Source organism: Macrotis lagotis, chromosome 7 (assembly GCF_037893015.1).
Source record: "Macrotis lagotis isolate mMagLag1 chromosome 7, bilby.v1.9.chrom.fasta, whole genome shotgun sequence".
Lineage (NCBI taxonomy): Eukaryota > Metazoa > Chordata > Mammalia > Peramelemorphia > Peramelidae > Macrotis > Macrotis lagotis.
Window position 1 is genome coordinate 18733879 of NC_133664.1, and position 18701 is coordinate 18752579.

Below are 18701 nucleotides of genomic sequence, written 5' to 3' on the forward strand. Positions count from 1 at the left end.
TCAATATAAATTTTAGGTCAACACCTATGATTTTGGAACTTCTGATTTACCAGTTGTCACACAGAGACTTTGGTTTACAAATAGAACATTTTTAAAAAACCAAATTTCTTATGATCTAGTTTTAAGACTTACTTTAAAGTATGTGGCATTATTTTATCCCACTTAGAAGATGCTATTCCACTAACAAGACCAACTGCCATAAGAATAATTACTTTTTGCAACAGTGGTTGTTTAGTAGATGGTTTTCAGATCAGTTTTTAACCTTTTAACCTTTTAACCTTTTGCCAGTGAATCAGAAAGAATCAGAAAAAGAAAAAAATAACAAAAATTTAAAACACTGTTTTAAGGGGGCGGCTAGGTGGCGCAGTGGATAGAGCACTGGCTCTGAAGTCAGGAGTACCTGAGTTCAGATTTGGGCTCAGACACCTAGGTGTGTGGCCCTGGGCAAGTCAGTTAACCCCATTGCCTTGCAAAAGCTAAAAAAAAAATTGTTTTAAACTAGACCACAGGTCATCCTTCTTTGTATGTATTTTAGGTGACTTGTTTAAATATTTCCTTAGCGTTTTGAAAAGCTAAAGGATCTTAATTCTCAAAGGAGGTATAGCTGACGACAAATGCTAAGGTTAGCTCATCTGGCTATCAGAATAGATGGTTGTAAGCATGTATACATTTTTTTTTCCTTTATACTACTGGTCACCTGACATGAATACAGGCATTTACCACATGGACCAAAGACATAAGAAAGGATAATTAGGGGGCAGCTAGGTGGCATAGTGGATAGAGCACTGGCCTTGGAGTCAGGAGTACCTGAGTTTAAATCCAGTCTCAGACACTTAATAATTCCCTAGTTGTGTGGCCTTGGGCAAGTCACTTAACCCCATTGCCTCATAAAAACTAAAAAAAAAAAAAGGATAACTATTCTTTTTCAAAAAAGATATCAGTTTACAGGCCAGACAAGATAAATGATCAAATGTCTTGAGTCAGACTTTAAACCTGCCAGATGAGACATTTACAAATTGCATATTTGAGAAATGAGTTAGAGAAGTTCCATCTCAGAATCTGTTGAACAATCACTTCCCAAACTTTCTCAATGAGCCTGTCACTCACAAATATACATGAATCCCATAGGGTTGCTGGCCTCATTGTCACTGATCCAGTCTAAATTTCCTTTATATCTGGATTTCAGACTCAGAAGACCAATTTTCAGTCTCATGAGGTCTTTGATAGCAATTTCCTTTAAGCAGATATATTTAGCTATAAACTATAAAGTTTAAAGGTTCATTATATGCCACATGGTGACTATAATCTTTTAGTGGCAACAATAATATATTATTACAGAAGAAACCTCACAACTCAATGCTACAGTTGCGGAAAAGGAGTGTGTATAAAAAATTATGAAATAAATTTGGGATTAAAAACCTCAGTAATTCCAATTGACTCTTGAAACAGGCTTTGAAAAAAGTTTTTAGAGTAGAAAAGTTATTAGCCATGTTTAAAAATAGATATAGTGGCATTTGAGAGACACAGTAGATAGAGCACCAGCCCTGGAGTCAGGAAGACCTGAGTTCAAATTTGATCTCAGACACTTAATAATTACGTAACTGTGTGACCTTGGACAAGTTACTTAACCCCATTGCCTTGCAAAAACAAAAAGCAAAAATAGATATAACCACAAATCATTGTTTTTAAACAATTAGAACATCTTAGGTGATGTTTAAAAATGTCCACAGGTGCTGTTAATTTCAAACTAAACAGCCATAAGAATAATCAGATTTCCAAGTAGGGTAATAAGAATTATTGTATTTCACTAAACATGTTTTCATAATCGAATGTTATTTCTTAGAACAGTCAAAATAGCATAGAGGCTTTCTTAATTTTAACCTTATGACTTTACATATTGTTTTATAAATTTACTTCTACTCAACATTCTCAAAAGAAAATGAGATTCTTCAGTAATTTCATTTTAAATGTATGATAATTTCAAAATATCAGTATAACTTTTGCTTAGGCTATGAAATGGCAACAGATTTAAATCAAAACAGCCATACCATGAAAATATACAAGGTTTCTTTTCCCGGATTTCATTAATCAAAGTTGGACCCAGCTATTATCATTAGATTATTATTACAATGAATCAACTTATCCAGAAAGGGACTTTTATAAATTTTTTTATCACAATGCTAAATAATCCTACATAGATGGTTCATTTGAATAGCCCTGACTGATCTGTATACCTTAACCTTAATTTATGAATAGATGAAGTAAGCTTGATAATTATAATCCCAATTACATGCTCATTTTATGCAAGAATTTTCCCAGAATATTTTGTTAAAAAGGGTTTGCCTTATGCCCCTGTCAGGAAGGGGCAAAATACTTTACTAAAAGTTTTATTGACTTGACTATTTTAAATTCCTATTGGATCAAGCCAATTAAAATTGGGTCAGGCAAAACCCAGTAAGACTCCTAATTTTAGGGCCAGATACAATGTTTTTGATCAACAATTTCCATTTATGAGATTATCTGTCCTTTAATAATCTTAGTTGTTACTTTTACCAGTATTTCTTAATATTATAACATTTAGGACACTCAAAACACCATGATCACAATCATGCACTTTTAAATTTAAAAATCTTTCAAGTTAATACAATATACATGTTTAGTAATGCACAGAAAATCAGCCAATATATGATTATCTAATTTTAAAAAGTGATTGTTTGGTTTAATCCATTTCTTAATTTAGGTAATCCTGTTCCTTTTTGCTAAACTAAACTAAATTTTGGATTAAATAAAAATTGGTCTTATAGGTCCTTAACTCCTAATGTGTGTGTGTGTGTGAATATATATTTATATAGATATTCCTCTTTTTTTTCTACAAAGTGAAACAAACACACACATCCACATATCATATTTTTATGGACAATTCTCAATAGAATAAAAACTGTGTGTTGAGATTTTAAGGGCTCTGGCCTAGCCCTCCCAAACCTCAAGAAAAGCCCAGTGATCTCAGTTTTCTGGGCCAATGGAGACTAGAGAATTGCTGCAAGAGAAGCAACACACACAGAGATCTGTTTTAAGATATCATTTTTTTATTTAATCATGCTAATTAAAATCGGTCAGAAAATAAATTTTAGGGTCAATTTTAATTTTCTTTAGCTACTTCATATTAGATAAATATGCCACTTAGTAAACAAAATCCTGTTATTTATTTAATTAGATCAGGACTTTAAAAAAGTTAGGAAAATTAAAATAAAACCCTTTTCTTCCCTCCAAAATAACATAATTCTCAGGAATATTTGTCCTGTGGTATCAAATCATGAGTTTTTGGAAAAGAAAAAGATCTAATTTGAAAAAGGGAGATTGAAAAGGAGAGTTGGCCAGTAAGAACAGAGATATAATAGCAATCATAACCAGGCAGAGGTAATTGTGATTTCCATTCTGTCTGTACCACATAGAACACAAAATTTGAAATAAAAACATAAACTGAGTCAGAGCACCTCGAACCAAAGAGGGCCTAGAACTCCAGGGAAAACTTACTTTGCTCTCATACCAAAATACAACTCAAAGACATTGGGGTGCCAGACAAGTCTGTACTTTCATGGGAAATGCCACAATCATTAAGTGCTTGGTTCTTTCAAAAATGCTACACTTAGATCTAGGTACAAGTCTTCAGCACCTACTCCAATCAGAAATCAAATGCAATTACTACCAAAGGTGATAATCCCTAATAAAACAGAGGTAAAAATCCAGAGAATATTTAATTTCTAAATAAGCAATTGAGTTGAAAAAGTGGTAGCCTCACCTTATTCCAAGGCCAGTTTTAGTTTGTTTGGTTTTTTGTGTGTGTGTGTGTGAGGCAATGGGGTTAAGTGGCTTGCCCAAGGCCACACAGCTAGGTAATTATTAAGTGTCTGAGGCCGGATTTGAATTCAGGGACTCCTGACTCCAGGGCTGGCACTCTATCCACTGTGCTACCTAGTCGCCCCCAAGGCCAGTTTTAAAAACAAGACTTTCTACATAAATTGTTGCCCTTCCCATATAAAAGCAAAAAGATATTGACTACTGAGATGGACAGGAATAGAAAAATAGACAATGCATACATCAACCACGAGGTATAAGGTAGCAAATGAAGAGCCAGAAGGACAAAAGCTGGAAATGGTCCTAAGAGTAACAAAAAAAGAAGTCTTACAAGTTTATAAAGGCTGAACAGAAGGGTTTTTTAAATTTCTTTATTTTCTTGCTCTTCAAAATTTTGCGCTGTTTCTTTCAATGGCCTGGTTTCTTGCAAAAATGATAAATCCCATAGGGGCAGCTAGGTGGCACAGTGGATAAAGCACCGGCCCTGGAGTCAGGAGTCCCTGGGTTCAAATCCGGTCTCAGACACTTAATAATTACCTAGCTGTGTGGCCTGGGGCAAGCCACTTAACCCCGTTTGCCTTGCAAAAAAAAAAACAAACCTAAAAAAAATGATAAATCCCTGTTACTTGATTCTCAAATTGGCTTCTGAACTGGATTTGGATATGAGCTGTTAATTGCTTGAGCTGCATAGTATATATTTTATCTTTTTTTCTTGGAGGTCTTCCTCTAACTGGGATTCTATGTTCTGTGCTGGCTAAGCAGCAAGTTCAACTATGAACTGGAGATGCTTAGTTTCCATTCTGGTTGGGTAATTTTAATATTTCATGACAGAAATACTTGAAGGTTGTTAACAAAGTGAGAGAGAAAAGGAGTGTATCCTCCTTCCTGATTATGCTTTAAATCAGAATTTGAATCAAAAGTCTCTGCTAAATGATCAAAAAATTGAAATACTATCTCATCTTGTCTTTGAATAACATTTTTGATTTTTGAAAAATCTACTGGTTGGAGAAAAGCAAATGGCATAGCCTCTGTTATCTCCCAAAACTTTTACATCTTTATAATGTTTGATGGTCTACATAAGCTACCCAATCTTTCTCCTGAAACTCCTCAAAGGTGGTTTGTATTTTTATTTTTCTGACCCAATTCCTGGTTTTGCAATTTCCAACTAAAGCTATAATTATATGGCAAGTGTGTGGGATTCCAGGGCCATAGGACTACAGAGTAACTTTAAATTGAATCACTCAAAGCCTATTGGATCTTGGTGGGGGTCAGGGAAATCTTTTTTTTTTTTGCGAGGCAATGGAGTTAAGTGGCTTGCCCAAGGCCACACAGCTAGGGAATTATTAAGTGTCTGAGGTCAAATTTGAACTCAGGTGCTCCTGACTCCAGGGCTGGTGCTCTATCCATTGCACCACCTAGCCTCCCTAGAAATCTTTTTTTTTAAAGCCTGTAATTCAACTCCGTATCCTGGCTTGAATTTATACTGTAGGACTGTATAAAACAGTATCAGATGCAACCCATCATTCTCAGTCTGTAGTTGGAAGACTCTGAAGGCATGGTCGATTGATCCCCTTAAAAGGAAAGATCCTGGCAGTCGGGATTGGGCTCTTATCTGGAGCTGGGGCCCTCTTATTAGAAACAGGATCTCTCAGGGCAAGAGAAGAAGATTGAATGGAAGGATAGGGAGATAGGACAATTGGATAAAAAGGAGAGTAGGAAGAGAAAATGTAAGGATATGGATAAGAGCAAATAGAATGGAAGCTATTGGGGGAGCATGAATAGTTGAATAAACAAGAGCATAAGGAGAAGGTGAGACAGGAACACAAGAAGTAGAGAGAGAAGGAGATGAAATTGTAGAGGAAGGAGAAGAAATCAAGGGACAAAGAGAGGAGATAACGGAGGGATTAATATTGGGGGGTGAGAAGGAAATGAAACAAAAGAGGAGGGGGAAGAAATTGGAGAACAAAGAAAAAGAAAGAATGCAACTGGGGTAAGGATGAGGGGAAATACAAGAATGAGAAAAAGGGGGATTAGAACAGGGAAGAGAAGAAAAAGAATGAGAGGGAGGAAAATTCGACCAATGAAAAGAAAAAAGAGAGAAAAATGAGAGGAGAAGGAAGAGTGAGTGTTGAGTGAAGATGACTTCCAGCAGGAGGAGGAGAAAAAGATGTAGAGGTTTCCTTAGGATTAGGAAAGGACCCATGTTTGCAGCAAGAATGGATCCCCCAAAACCAGAGTCTTTAGGAGGAAAAGAAGGCAATGGATAATGAGGAGGAGTAGCTGACAAAGGAAGACAAGCTGTAGTTTTTGAAGAGGGGAGAAGAGCAAATTTTGAAGACAACAACAGCTCTGTAAGAGGAGGGTCTGAAGTCAAGGCAAAATCCTTTTTGTGAGCCATAAGTGGATATTTTAGCTTTGAATTCACTAAACTTGTAATGGAAATATTCCCATTCTTTATTAGAAGTCTTATTAGTTTTTAAAATTAATTTTAAGATAGTTCAATTTAGGTTTTTCAAATGATCCCCATCTGGACCAACATGATTCATGATCATCACTTATTAATTTATACCAACCTGGCAAAATGTATGGCGATTAGAGTCACAATGCTGAGACATATAGAAAGCAGGTAATCTTTCTACTGGATCTCTAATCCTAGATTTAAATTGTCCCGTGATCAGATACAACAAACAATTAAACATCAATATTTATACACAAAATCAAAAGATCAGAAGAGGCAATAAAACATTAAACAAACACTGGACAGATGACAGGTATGCCATACAAATCCCTTTGCATTTCACCAAAAAGAAAACTGCCAGAGATCTAACCAAAGAAATGCCACATTTAGATTTAAGTATAAGACCTCAGCACGCTACTGACTGCTTAAAACCAAAACAATTCTCATCAACCTGTGAGAATTCTCAGAACCAAAGGTAATCTCCCAGAGAAATTTCAATTTCAAAAAACAAAAAAAGCAAAAAAAAAAAAAAACCACAGTTCAAGCTAAAGTAGTTAAGTTTGAAAAGTAAAGAAACTTCATCTTCAGACATGACAGGCTCAAAATCTGTCCTGGTTTCCTCTTGTGGTATTGCCAGCAGGAAGTCTCTTTTCTTTCAAATCATTTCTCTAGATCCCATTAATGGCGCAATTAATATGAACCTTAAAATTAAGAACCTTAAAACATAGGGTTAAAATAACATAACAACCACCAAAAATGGATTAGACCTGAAGTTTTATTCTCTGGGATTTACCATTATTGTTAGGTGGAGGCCATTCTAGTAACGACCAAATCAAGCTGATGGATATCAGAAAATTTACACAGCAACAAGGGGAGGAGAGCAGGATATATATAGCAAGAGAAAATAAAACCTTAAACTTGCCTGGAGACCATTTTATATTATTTGATATCAAAGAGAAGCATTCTTCTACAAAGCTATTTTAGGTGTGGGAGGTAACATTTTTTTTGAGTTTAAGTACCAGGAGGGCAGGGCAATTCAAATAATAAAGGACACAGTTCTTTTCTCCTTTAAGGAGGGCAGAACAAGTCTTCCTTTCAAAGTCTAAGGAGGACACATTCCATTCTTCACAACAGCTAAGAAACAATCAACCTTTGACCAGGAATAATTGAATAATCTTAGAGTAATTATTATACTTTGAGAGTTACTAAACTCTCTGAGCCTCAGTGTTCACATCTGTAAAATCAGGGGACTGAGCTAGGTCCCCTCTAGCTTTAGGCTTCAGAATCTGTGAATACCCTGAGTTTTCATGCAGGGCCTTTTCTGCCTGTGACTAACACTTTGTTGATTTTTTTTTAATCCACAGTCTATTTTATTCCTCTTGTAGAAAAAAATTCAGACAAATTTCATTATGTGGTTTTCTAGCCTCCCAGCAAATTGAAAAAAGGCCTGGGATAGGCCAACACATTGACCACAGAGAGAAACTTCTGCTAGCACCCTGAAAATAAGGAAGTAGACAAGGAAACTATAGGCCTCCCACACAAGCACCATAGAGATCTGGGGTCCTTAGTATAGAGGCAGGGCCTATTCAGAGACTGTTGTACAAAGATAGGTCCCAATGGGTCCCTGCCTTTAAAAACACGCAGTGTGATAGGAGGAGGCAACTCTGTACAAGGAAGATATGGACATGATAATCTCATCACACAGGGAAAGCCCTCAGTATATTTCTCATCTTTAAATTGGGGGTCGGGGTGAGGGAGTCAAAGTCATCTCTTCTTCAAAGCACATGATGGGCCGTGTCTGGTGTGGTAGAATGGCTCATGGGGTAAGCCAGTCTGGGAGGAGCAGAAGACCTAGCTCAGACATTCCTCCCCAGTTCCTCTGCTCCATAATAACCAATTACAGTAAGGACAATTATAATGATGAAAATGATAATAACATGTGAATGTGTTGAAATGCTAGTGGACTTGTCTTGTGACCTCCACAATTAAGATGTCACCAAGACTTAATAAAGGTTTGGGAGGGCCTCGGGGGCCCAGAGAAACTCAGGCAACACAGGTTCTAAGTGTTAGAGTCTAGATTCAAAGTTTCCCACAGAGAACAGTCAAGGGCACTCCTAGCACCCTAGGGCTTGAAGGAATTTTTAAATACTACAATCCACTCTCATTTTATACACAAGGGAGCTAAGACTCAAAGAAAATTGAGGGACTTGACCAGGGTTGTAGACGCTACTTTCAGAATGAATGGCTTCTATCTGTGGGCATATTTGAAACTGATCTCCTTCCTCATCCTCAGGCTGCTGGCTGTTATTTCTTAAACCAGGCCATTTCTAAACTAAGGAAATATAACTACAGAGCTACACACGCACACACACACATAAATATATATATATATATATATATATATATATATATATGTATATATATATATATATATATTTATTTATATATGTATATTTATCCAAGTATATCTAGATATATACATACCAGAATCAGGAAGATCATCTTCATGAATTCCACTCCTGCCTTAGTTTACAAACTGTATGACCCTGGGTAAGTCACTTAACCCTGTTTACCTCAATTTCTTCAGCTGTAAAATGAGCTGGAGAAGGAAATGACAAACCGTTCTAAGTAGTCTTGCCAAGAATGCCTTAAATGGGGTCATGAAAAGGCAGACACTATTGAAATAATTCAAGATGGAAGAAACCTAGATCTAGGACTCCATACATTTATTCCCACATCTGTTTTCTCACTGGGTCTTTATGATAATCCTATGAGTGGGAGAGAGCTTTCTGAGCCTCGGTTAATTTGGACTACGCCCCTGCCAATTCTGTGACTTTGCATGTGTGAAGGGGACACGGTGGTAGAGACAGCAGACAGCAGATTGGGTGTATACTCCTACCTCTGAGGTTCCTTTTGGACAATTCTAAGTGACACTCTCTCAAAGGAGACTTTAAATGGCCACACTCATATCAAAATTAAGGCAAAAAAGAATTTTAGAGGTCATCAAGGCCTTATTTTTCCTCATTTTATATTGTGAACTCTAAAATCAAGAACCTTAAAACATAGGATTAAAATACATAACAAAAAATTGATTAGACATGATGTTTATTCTTTGGGATTTATGATTCCTGTTTGGTGGAAGCCATTCTAGTAATGAGCACACCAAGCAATGACCACAAGCAAATATATATATTTCACAACAGCTAAGAAACAATCAACCTTTGACCAGGAATAATTGAAAAATCTTAGAGTAATTATTATACTTTGAGAGTTACTAAACTCTCTGAGCCTCAGTGTTCACATCTGTAAAATCAGGGGACTGAGCAGGCCAAACTTTAAGCTTGCCTGAAACCATTCTCAAAGAGAACCATCTTCTACTAGTACCAGGAGGGTACCACGTGTACTTGTTTCCCAAATGAAAGGATTGAATTCTTTCTTGGATTGGGGGGCAGGACAAGATTTTCCTTTGGAATTATGAAGGATACGGTTCTTTTCTGGATTAAGGTGGGCAAGACAAGTCTTCCTTTCAGAATCTAAGGAAGACACAATCCATTCCTCACAATAGCTAAGAAACATCAACATTTGACGAGGAATAGCTGTAAAAACTTATGGTAATTATTATACTTTGACAACATATAAAGAAACTGAGGCACAGGGGGATGAAAAGAGGTCCTTTCCCCTCTTCCTTGGTGGCTGCATCCACTTTGGAAACCAGACTGAACTAACTGCTGTGCCTCAAGGCTCCTTTCAAACTGGATCCTGAGAAAGCCTGGCCCACATCCCTCCCCCAAGTAGCAAGTCACACCTTCCCAAGATGCTCCCTTGGGGCCCTTTTACTACTACTTCTAGATTCATCTGCCAAGCAGATGGAGGAAAATCTGACCCGGAGAGTTCAGGGAGGCTTCTTTCTTTTTGGAGACCCTAAGACCCATAGACTAAGAGCCACAGGAGATTTTGAGAGATCAGCTCCTTCTAGGGGAAACTGAGGCCCAGAGAGGGAGAAGTGACTTGCCCAAAGTCACATAGGAATTGACCTGCCTTAATTTCAGTGTTCTAAATGTTTTCCCCAGGGAGGGGAATCTGAGATTTAAAACTAGAATAAAGCCTCAAAGTGCCTCCTCCCCATTTCTCAGCGAGGAGGAGGAGGAGGAGGAGGAGGAGGAGGAGGAGGAGGAGGAGGGGGAGGAGGGGGAGGAGGGGGAGGAGGGGGAGGAGGGGGAGGAGGGGGGAGGACGGGGAGGAGGGGGAGGAGGGGGAGGAGGGGGAGGAGGGGGAGGAGGGGGAGAAGGGGGAGGAGGGGGAGGAGGAGGAGGAGGGGGAGGAGGAGTGTCCTTCATTCTCCAAGAAGACCAGGACACCAGGGGGGCGATGCCATGACAAGCACAAGAATCGGGCGGGGGTGCTAAGCCCGCAGCCTCACTTCGTCCTCTAGGCCATCTGGGGCCGGGCCCAGCTGGGCGCCTGCAGGTGGGTGCAGCTCCAGTGCTTTGCAGGTGTGAGCAGACAGCAGGTGCCCCCCCCCCCCCCCGGGTTCTTCTGGCCGCAGCTAAGCGCCGCCGGTCACACAGCCACCTGGCAGTGAGGTCTGCGGTCACGGTCAAAGTGCGGCTCCCTTCCTCCGGACGCCAAGGGCAGCGCTCCGACCGCTGCGCCACCTGGCAGCGTCCCGCCCCGCTAGGGGAAGCTGCTAAGTGTCGGCCGCGAAGCCGGGAAGCCAGGGTTCACAGAGGCCCCAGACCCCACGGGCTGGGGGGCCCTGGCCAAGCCCCCTCCCTCCGCTTACCTGGGAGGCCCCGCGGGCCCACAATAGAAGCCGGCCAGCAGCGGCCCCGGGCACATTCGCACCTGGGCCAGGCCCCACAGGGGACGGGGTTGCCTTTGCTTCCACCCGGGAAGGGGAAGGAGGCGCGGAGAGAACGAATGGCAGCCTGGGGGGTGGGGGGGTCGCAGCGCCGCCCCCCCCAGCCGCGCTGCAGGAGACCCCGGGCCCCCCGAGCCCCCCCGGGGCGCCGCCCCCCACGCGCCCCCCTGGCACAGGGGCGGCCCACCTCTCCGCACTCGGGGGTCCCCGCCGCCGCCGGGCCCCGCAAGGACGTCTCCTGGGGTGCGCGGCACCCGATCACGAGGAGGAGGGGGGCCCGGGGGGCTGGAGGAGCGGGGTGGAGGGGGCAGGCCCGGGAGGAGGAGCCCGGAGCTTCCCCGCCGCCCTCCGGGACGCCCTCTCGGGTGACCCCGCTGGGGCCCGCCGGGGGCGCCCACTCCCACCCCCACGCCGGGGGCCGGGGCCCCCCACCCCCACCCCCACTCCTGACTACATTTCTTTTATCCTGAGTCCGGACTGTTATCTCCTCTCCCCTTCCCCCGCCCCAGGGGAGCAAAACCAGTTTCATTTTTTATTTTATTTTTTTTGCCAGGTTAAGGGCTTGCCCGAGCTAGGTAATCATTAAGCGCCTGCGGTCAGTTTTGAACCCAGGTCCTCCCGACTGCAGGGCCGGCGCCCTCTCCACCGCACCCCCAGCCGCCCAGCTTCACTAGCGCCCCTCCTCCCTCCCCCCACTTCCCGCATTTAGTAGACACTTTAATACTAAATACTGAACCGAATTCAGTGGCCATTTAGGCTCAGCAAATTTTATTACTACATTATGAATGGGCAACGATAACATCGGATGTTTAAATCTCAGTCACTAAGCAACTATTAGGCACCTCCTTTATACCTGACCTTGTGCTGGGTTTGATTCAGCGGCAAACAGAAAAGGACTCAGGGAGGTTTCTTCTTTGTAGTTCCATCAGTGAATCTGGGGAATGCAGCTTGCTGTTTGAGCCCATTTCCTTGGGGTTCAACGGAAAGAGCCCCTGCCTCCGGAATGAAAGCTGGGGGTCTTCTTACTACCTATCTGCAACCTTGGAAAGAAAGAGCACTCACCCTCTTTGTGCCTCAGTTTCCTTATCTGTAAGATGATGGAGTTGGACTGCACTGTCCCTGAGGTCCCTTTCAGCTCTAAATCTATGATCCTTTATAGATTTTATGGATCAGATGTGTAGACCTGGAGAATCTTGAGATGCCACCTAGTCTAACCCATGGAGGCCCTGAGGTCCAAGCGGGGGGCCGGGGGGGGGGGGGTCAGCTTTGCTCAGTCACTACAGAGCAGGACTTGGGTTCACCAAGGCTCCATGTGAAATCCCTAGTCTGACACCAAGCTCACTTTCTGACCATGGCCAAGTCTTCACCCACGAGCCTCAGCCTGCAGACACTGTAAAGTGGGGATACTGCGGACAGCCCCAGGTGCCTGAGGCTCAAGTGTGGCAATCTATACATGGTATTTTACACCTCTAAAGTCCCATATAAATGATAACCATTATTTTCTGAATTAATCAACTTACACAGCCAATAAGTTTCAGGGCCAAAATGTGGACCCAGATTCTCTGTCACTAGAGGCAAAATATTCCAGTGACCCCAAGTTGTCTCTCCCTTTAAGAGGCAGAAGAGGTAGTTGTAAAAACAGATTATTTTCCTTCTTTCTTGGTCTTTGTTTAAAAGGATAGCTCCCTTGGAGGGTTTAGAAAGGGAATACATTGGGAAAGGTAGCTCGAGGATAACAATATTTTTTTTAATCTATAAAAAAGTTGAGAGGTGTTTGATGGGGAGACAATGCTATTTACCTCCTTTCTACTTCTTCCACACTCCTAAAAAAATCCTCAGTAAAATTTTGTTTTGAAATTCATCTCTTTTTTTGAAAAGAAAAGCAATGGGGCATGAAACAGTGGAGAGATCTAATGGTCTCGCATTTATTTATTCCAAGTGACTAGTGCAAGTCAATTCCTCTCTCTGAGTCTTAGTTTCCTCTTCTGTAAACTAAGGAGTTGGATGAGATAATCTTAGAGCAAATAACACAAAATTCTTTCAAGTGAACATGCCCCATATCTTGGCTTTAATTGCTTTGTTCTAATGTGGCCTGAGTAACTGATGTGATAAATAGTATGTGCTTTGTGATACATTTCTTATCTCCACAAATTAAAAGTTTCATTTCTAATGGAAGAAAAAGGAACTCACCTCTTTTTTTACTAAGAATTATAAGAGTGGTTCTGTGTGACCCTAGGCAAGTCACTTCATTGCAAAAAAGAAAGAGAGAGGGAGAGGAAGGAAGGAAGGAAGGAAGGAAGGAAGGAAGGAAGGAAGGAAGGAAGGAAGGAAGGAAGGAAGGAAAGAAAAAAGGGTAGCTAGATAGTGTAATGGATAGAGTATTGGCCCTGGAGTCAGAAGGACCTGAGTTCAAATCCATCCTTGGACACTTGATACTTACCAGCTGTGCGACTTTGTGTCACTTAACACACTGTGTCACTTAACCTTTTGCCCCCCACCAAAGAAGAAACTCTGATTTTTATTCTTAATTTTAATAATTTTTTTAGGTTTTTGCAAGGCAAATGAGGCTAAGTGGCTTGCCTAAGGCCACACAGCTAGGTAATTATTAAGTGTCTGAGACCCGATTTGAACCCAGGTACTCCTGACTCCAGGGCTGGTGCTTTATCCACTGCCCCAACTAGCTACTCCAATTTTAATAATTTTTTTTTAAAATACTGGTCATTCTCCTGCAAGTTATGAGCCAGGCAAAGATGGGTATACAGATGACCTTACCCAGTCCATCCCCACAGAACAGAGACCCACCTTGCAGAGCAGTCTGACAGCCCAATTCACTGACACCCTTGGCTGACATTGGCTGCTTTACTTCCTTACCAGTACTAGTACTTGGGGGGAGGGACACATTCAGAAACAGCTATGATGTCAAAACAAGAGGCATGAATGTAGCTAAAACAACCCAAACCACCCATTTTGAGGCAATCTTGCAGCTTCCTATGTCCTCATCTCTTCTCCCTGTTGTCAGGGCTGCCATTTTCCACCTTAATATTCCCTTTGCTCCTAAATCAGCCAAGCTGTCATAGGAGAAGCTCCTGGTTTAGAGCCAGCAGAAGAGGACTGCAATTTGGCCCCCATTTGGGTGATGTTGGGCGATCACTGAATCTCTCCTGGCTTCAGTGTCTTTAGCTTCCAAGTGTGTTCGACCTAGAAGAGCAATAGTATTTTTCTACACAGGGTAAGACAACATCTGGGGGTGGGGGAGTGGCCAGTGCACCTGCTGCAACCCGGGGACAAAGCCCTAGTTATGATGTCCTAAATTCACCTCTTGTTGAGCTGGACAGTCTTCTGGCCTGATGGAATTTGCATTCCTCTAGGAACACGTTCTCCAAGAAATCATACAAAACACAAGTCAAAACACACAGGCACTAATAGATCCAAAGTGCTCTTATAAAAAGGAGAGGAGGTACAGCATCCCAGATCCTGGCAGGTGCAAAAGCCCTGTGGCAGAAGGAGTGGGACATTCTGGGGGGAGCGGCCAGCTTGACAACAATGGAGCCATGCCCACAGAAAACTGAAGGAAGTCCAGAAGGAGTCACAAACACAGCCACTCTGGGTTAAAATGCTTCTCGAATTCTAGATAATAGAGGTTCACAGATTCTTGTATAAACAATTTGCTTCTTCCCTAACACTTTGAATATGGAAAATCTTCTTGTATTTGATTTTTATTTTTCAGGACATTTTTGCAGATGAGGAGCCTGAGTCTGAGAGAAATGAAGTGACTTGCTCAGAGTCACACACCTAGTAAGTGTCTAAAACAGGTCTTCTGGACTCCAATGATTCCAATACTTCAGCCAACTGCCTACATTTAGAAAGAAAAGCAATCTCTACAGAATAGTAAAAATTCAGTTTCATGTACAACCTGCTTTTGGGGAGCGTTCTACTTTATTTGTAATAATTATAATAGCCACCATTTATATAGGAGTTAAAAGTTTACAAAACACTTTATAAATATTATCTCATCTGGTGGAAATATTCATTTTATTTGACATTTCTTCAGTTTGGAATTTAAAAAAGTCAAAGGAAAAAGTAACTGAGAGTAAGTAAGGATGGGAAATATCATCAATGTCTCATCCTAGGTGGCAGTTGCCTGGGCCCACCCAAGTCGCCACCATCCTGCTACTACAACTAACTACCTGATCACCCCCCAAAAATAGGCCCATGTGGATGAGTCCCATTTAAGGGGAGACAAGAAAAGAGTGGTTCCCATCATCCTGGACAAGCAAGGGTCTTGGGTCTACGTCTTCCCAGTCTTGATGGTGGCTGCAGCTGCTGTGAGGACAGATGTGGTTCTGGAATGAAGACAAGGAAGCTGATGAGGCCAGGGAGCCATCGGATCCCTCCAGCAAGGGTCTTGGCAGCTTTGCACAGATGTCAGGTCTTCCATGGCAACTCCTTTTAAGTGTTGTTGCTCATCAGTAATGGGGCTGGGCACAGCCGAAAGCATTTCTCTGTGGAAGTTTGGAAAGAGAAATGTCACAGGCTACAGAGATTTACTTGCTCGATAAACATTTCAGTGGGTCTTTTTAAGGGCCCGATGTTGTCTGTGTGGGACTTGGGAAAAAACAGTAACATACCATTGAAGTGTGTACGACTTAGAACAGCAATAGTAACATAACTAACATATGAAAGGGGAGAGAGGGAAGGCATCTCTTGCCTGATGTCTGACTGCCAAGAAACAGCCTGAAATTTGGAACTAGTGACTTTGGATTCAAATCCTGCCTCTCCTGTTTACCTGTTGACTAGTTTAATCTTAAGCAAATCAAATATAGGCTCCTTCAGGGCAAATAGGTTTTCCAGTTTGTCTTTCTGAAATCAACTCCGAGTCCAGGTCATTTCCTGGAGTAAATTGCTTCATGAATATTGAATTTAAATTGAATTTAAATCCTTGAAGCTATTTTCCTTCTCCTGGCCTCAGTTTCCTCATCTGCAAAATGAGGAGTTTATACTAACATCTTGAGCCTGGAATGTCCTCCATTCTCACCTCTTCTTCCCTGGATTCCAAGTCTCCTTTTCCCCCCAAAAGACCCATTTCAAGTACTGTCTCCTGCAAATGGCTTTTTTTTTTCTGATTGTCCAATTGTTGATACTTTAGTATGGACACAAAGTCCACTCCTCCACACAAAATCGAAGCACACACCTAGATTCTGAGGGTATCTCAGACTACCTAGTCCATCCCCCTCATTTTATAGATAAAAAAACTAAAAATGAGGCACATGCTTCATTTGAACATGAGGAAATTGAGACCCAGAGAGGTTTTTAAGATCATAGATTCAGAGGTGGAAGGAACCTCAGAGGTCAGCTGGTCTAAGTCCATCATTTTTACAGAAGGGAAATGAGGCATAGAGTGGTTACATGACTTGTCCATGATCACAAAGCTAGTGGGTGGCAGAGATCAAATTTGAACCCAGAAGCCAGAACCTGTGCTCTCTCCATCTCTCTCACTGCCCCACTTTGACTTTGGTACACTGCACAGAAAACTGGACCTAGAGTTAGAAAGATCAGAGCTCAAGTCTGATCTCAAAACCCTACTGGTTGTGTGTGACCCTGGGTGATCTATTTAATTCTTTTCCTCCTCAAATGATCTTACATTGACACATGTCCTCCAGCAGAATGTAACTGATGGCTGTTCAGTGAATTTGGATTTGGGTTGGGGTTTTTTTAGGGTGTCTTTGACTTTCAACCCAATAATGTGAATTGAATAAATGTTTGTCCAGTAGAATGACCTTCCAGGATTTCGGAAGAGTTTAAAAAGTCTTGTATGAACCGATGCTGTGCAGAACCAGGAGAACTTGATTACACTAACAACAATATTGGGTGATGATCAACCATGAGGGACTTGTTCATTTCTGCAATACAATCACCAAAGACAATTCTGAAAGATTTGTGATGGAAAACAGAAACTGTGGAATTTAAATGCAATTTAAAAATCTTCAATTTTTAAAAGTTGTCTTGGGTATTATGCTTTTTTCCCCCCTTTTTTCTCCCATTTTGATTTGATTCTTCTTTTCATGTATAGTCTCTATGTTTGGTTTCCATTGGTGGGGGAGGAAAAAAAATGTAAAACTCAAAAACTTTGTTAAAAATGATTCTTAGGGGGGCGGCCAGATGGCACAGTGGATAGAGCACCAGCCCTGGCATCAGGAGTACCTGAGTTCAAATCCAGCCTCAGACACATAATAATTACCTAGCTGTGTGGCCTTGGGCAAGCCACTTAACCCCATTGCCTTGCAAAAACTAAAAAAAAAAAATTTTAAAAATGATTCTTTGGGCACGGTGGATAGAGCATTAGTCCTGGAGTCAGGAGGACCTGAGTTCAAATCCTGCCTCAGATACTTAATATTTACTGTGACTCTAGACAAGTCACTTAACCCCAGTGCCTTGCAAAAATCAAAAAAAAATATTAAATTAAAGTTTAACAAATGATTGTTGAAAACTACCATTGCATGTATTTGGAAAAAATAATAACCAATTTTAAAAAAATAGGATGAGCATCCAGATTTACATCCTATAATCCTGTGACTACTATTCTCAAGGGTCCAGATAAAGGTACTGAAGAGAAGAATTTCTCATTCCTTTAACCATGAAAGGCAGGGCCTTCACCTTATGTACCCTTCTTCAGAGAGTGTGGCTATTATTAATATAGTCAGTCCTTGTAATAAACACTTCCAAGGATCTCTTCTCACCTGGAGGGTTACCTTCCTAGACATGGTTCATGGAAGTAATGATGCCCGAGTTGTCCTGTCATTGGAAAGTGAATTCCTACCATTTGTTTGACCCAGGATTAGCCTGGAATATTGCTAATTCATTTCATTTGGCTATACAGAGAAAGAGCAAAGAGAACTTTGGCGACCCAAAAATGATTTTATCATATCAGTGAAAGTTTTGTTGAGATTTTGGTGATGAAATGAGGCATGCTGTAGGAGTCCAATATGGACAGTACTTCCAGTCTGCTCCACCTACTGTTAAGTCAAGTCCCCCAAGGACCAGGCCCCCAAGGCCTCCAATATCTGAGATTTAGAGCTGGGGACAAGTTTAGAGGTTCTAGAATCCAAAGGATTTATCTTACAGAGAAGAAAACCTGAAACCATGGTTTACCCAAGGTCTTATGGACATTGAAGAAGCCAGAATTGAACCTTACTTCTCTGACTCCCAACCCATAAAAAACAAATGACCAACTCTTTGCTAAATGTCATTGCTTTTCCTAAAGAACAGGAATCCAGCATTACTCTCTGTATTTCTACCCTTTTCAGTTTGCTGAGGTTCCCCTAAAGTAGTAACGTAGGCTACAATGACTTTAAAAATTATGTAGTATATATATTATATATGTATCCAGGGGGTAGGTAACCCTTTTTTTTCCAAGGGCCATTTGGATATTTATAATATCATTTGGGGGATATATTCAGTCAAATATTTAATTAATTCACTCCTAAAAACTCTTAGATTTATTTCCAGACCTGGTTGCTGTTGCCTCGG

At 41.2% G+C, this 18701-nt stretch overlaps 1 protein-coding gene across 4 annotated transcripts in view; it reads right to left on the reverse strand.

Moving 5' to 3' along the window:
- The window catches only part of CPVL (carboxypeptidase vitellogenic like), a 137037-nt gene extending 125597 nt beyond the window's left edge, over nucleotides 1–11440 (reverse strand). The window contains exon 1 of one of the 4 annotated variants that reach the window (XM_074195561.1): nucleotides 11362–11440. The gene's annotated coding sequence lies outside the window, so the exon portion shown is untranslated. Of the gene's footprint in view, nucleotides 1–11096; nucleotides 11209–11361 lie in introns of those variants that run through there. The other 3 variants (XM_074195564.1, XM_074195565.1, XM_074195562.1) reach the window with 3 other exon arrangements.
- Between the last annotated feature and the right edge of the window lie 7261 nt (nucleotides 11441–18701).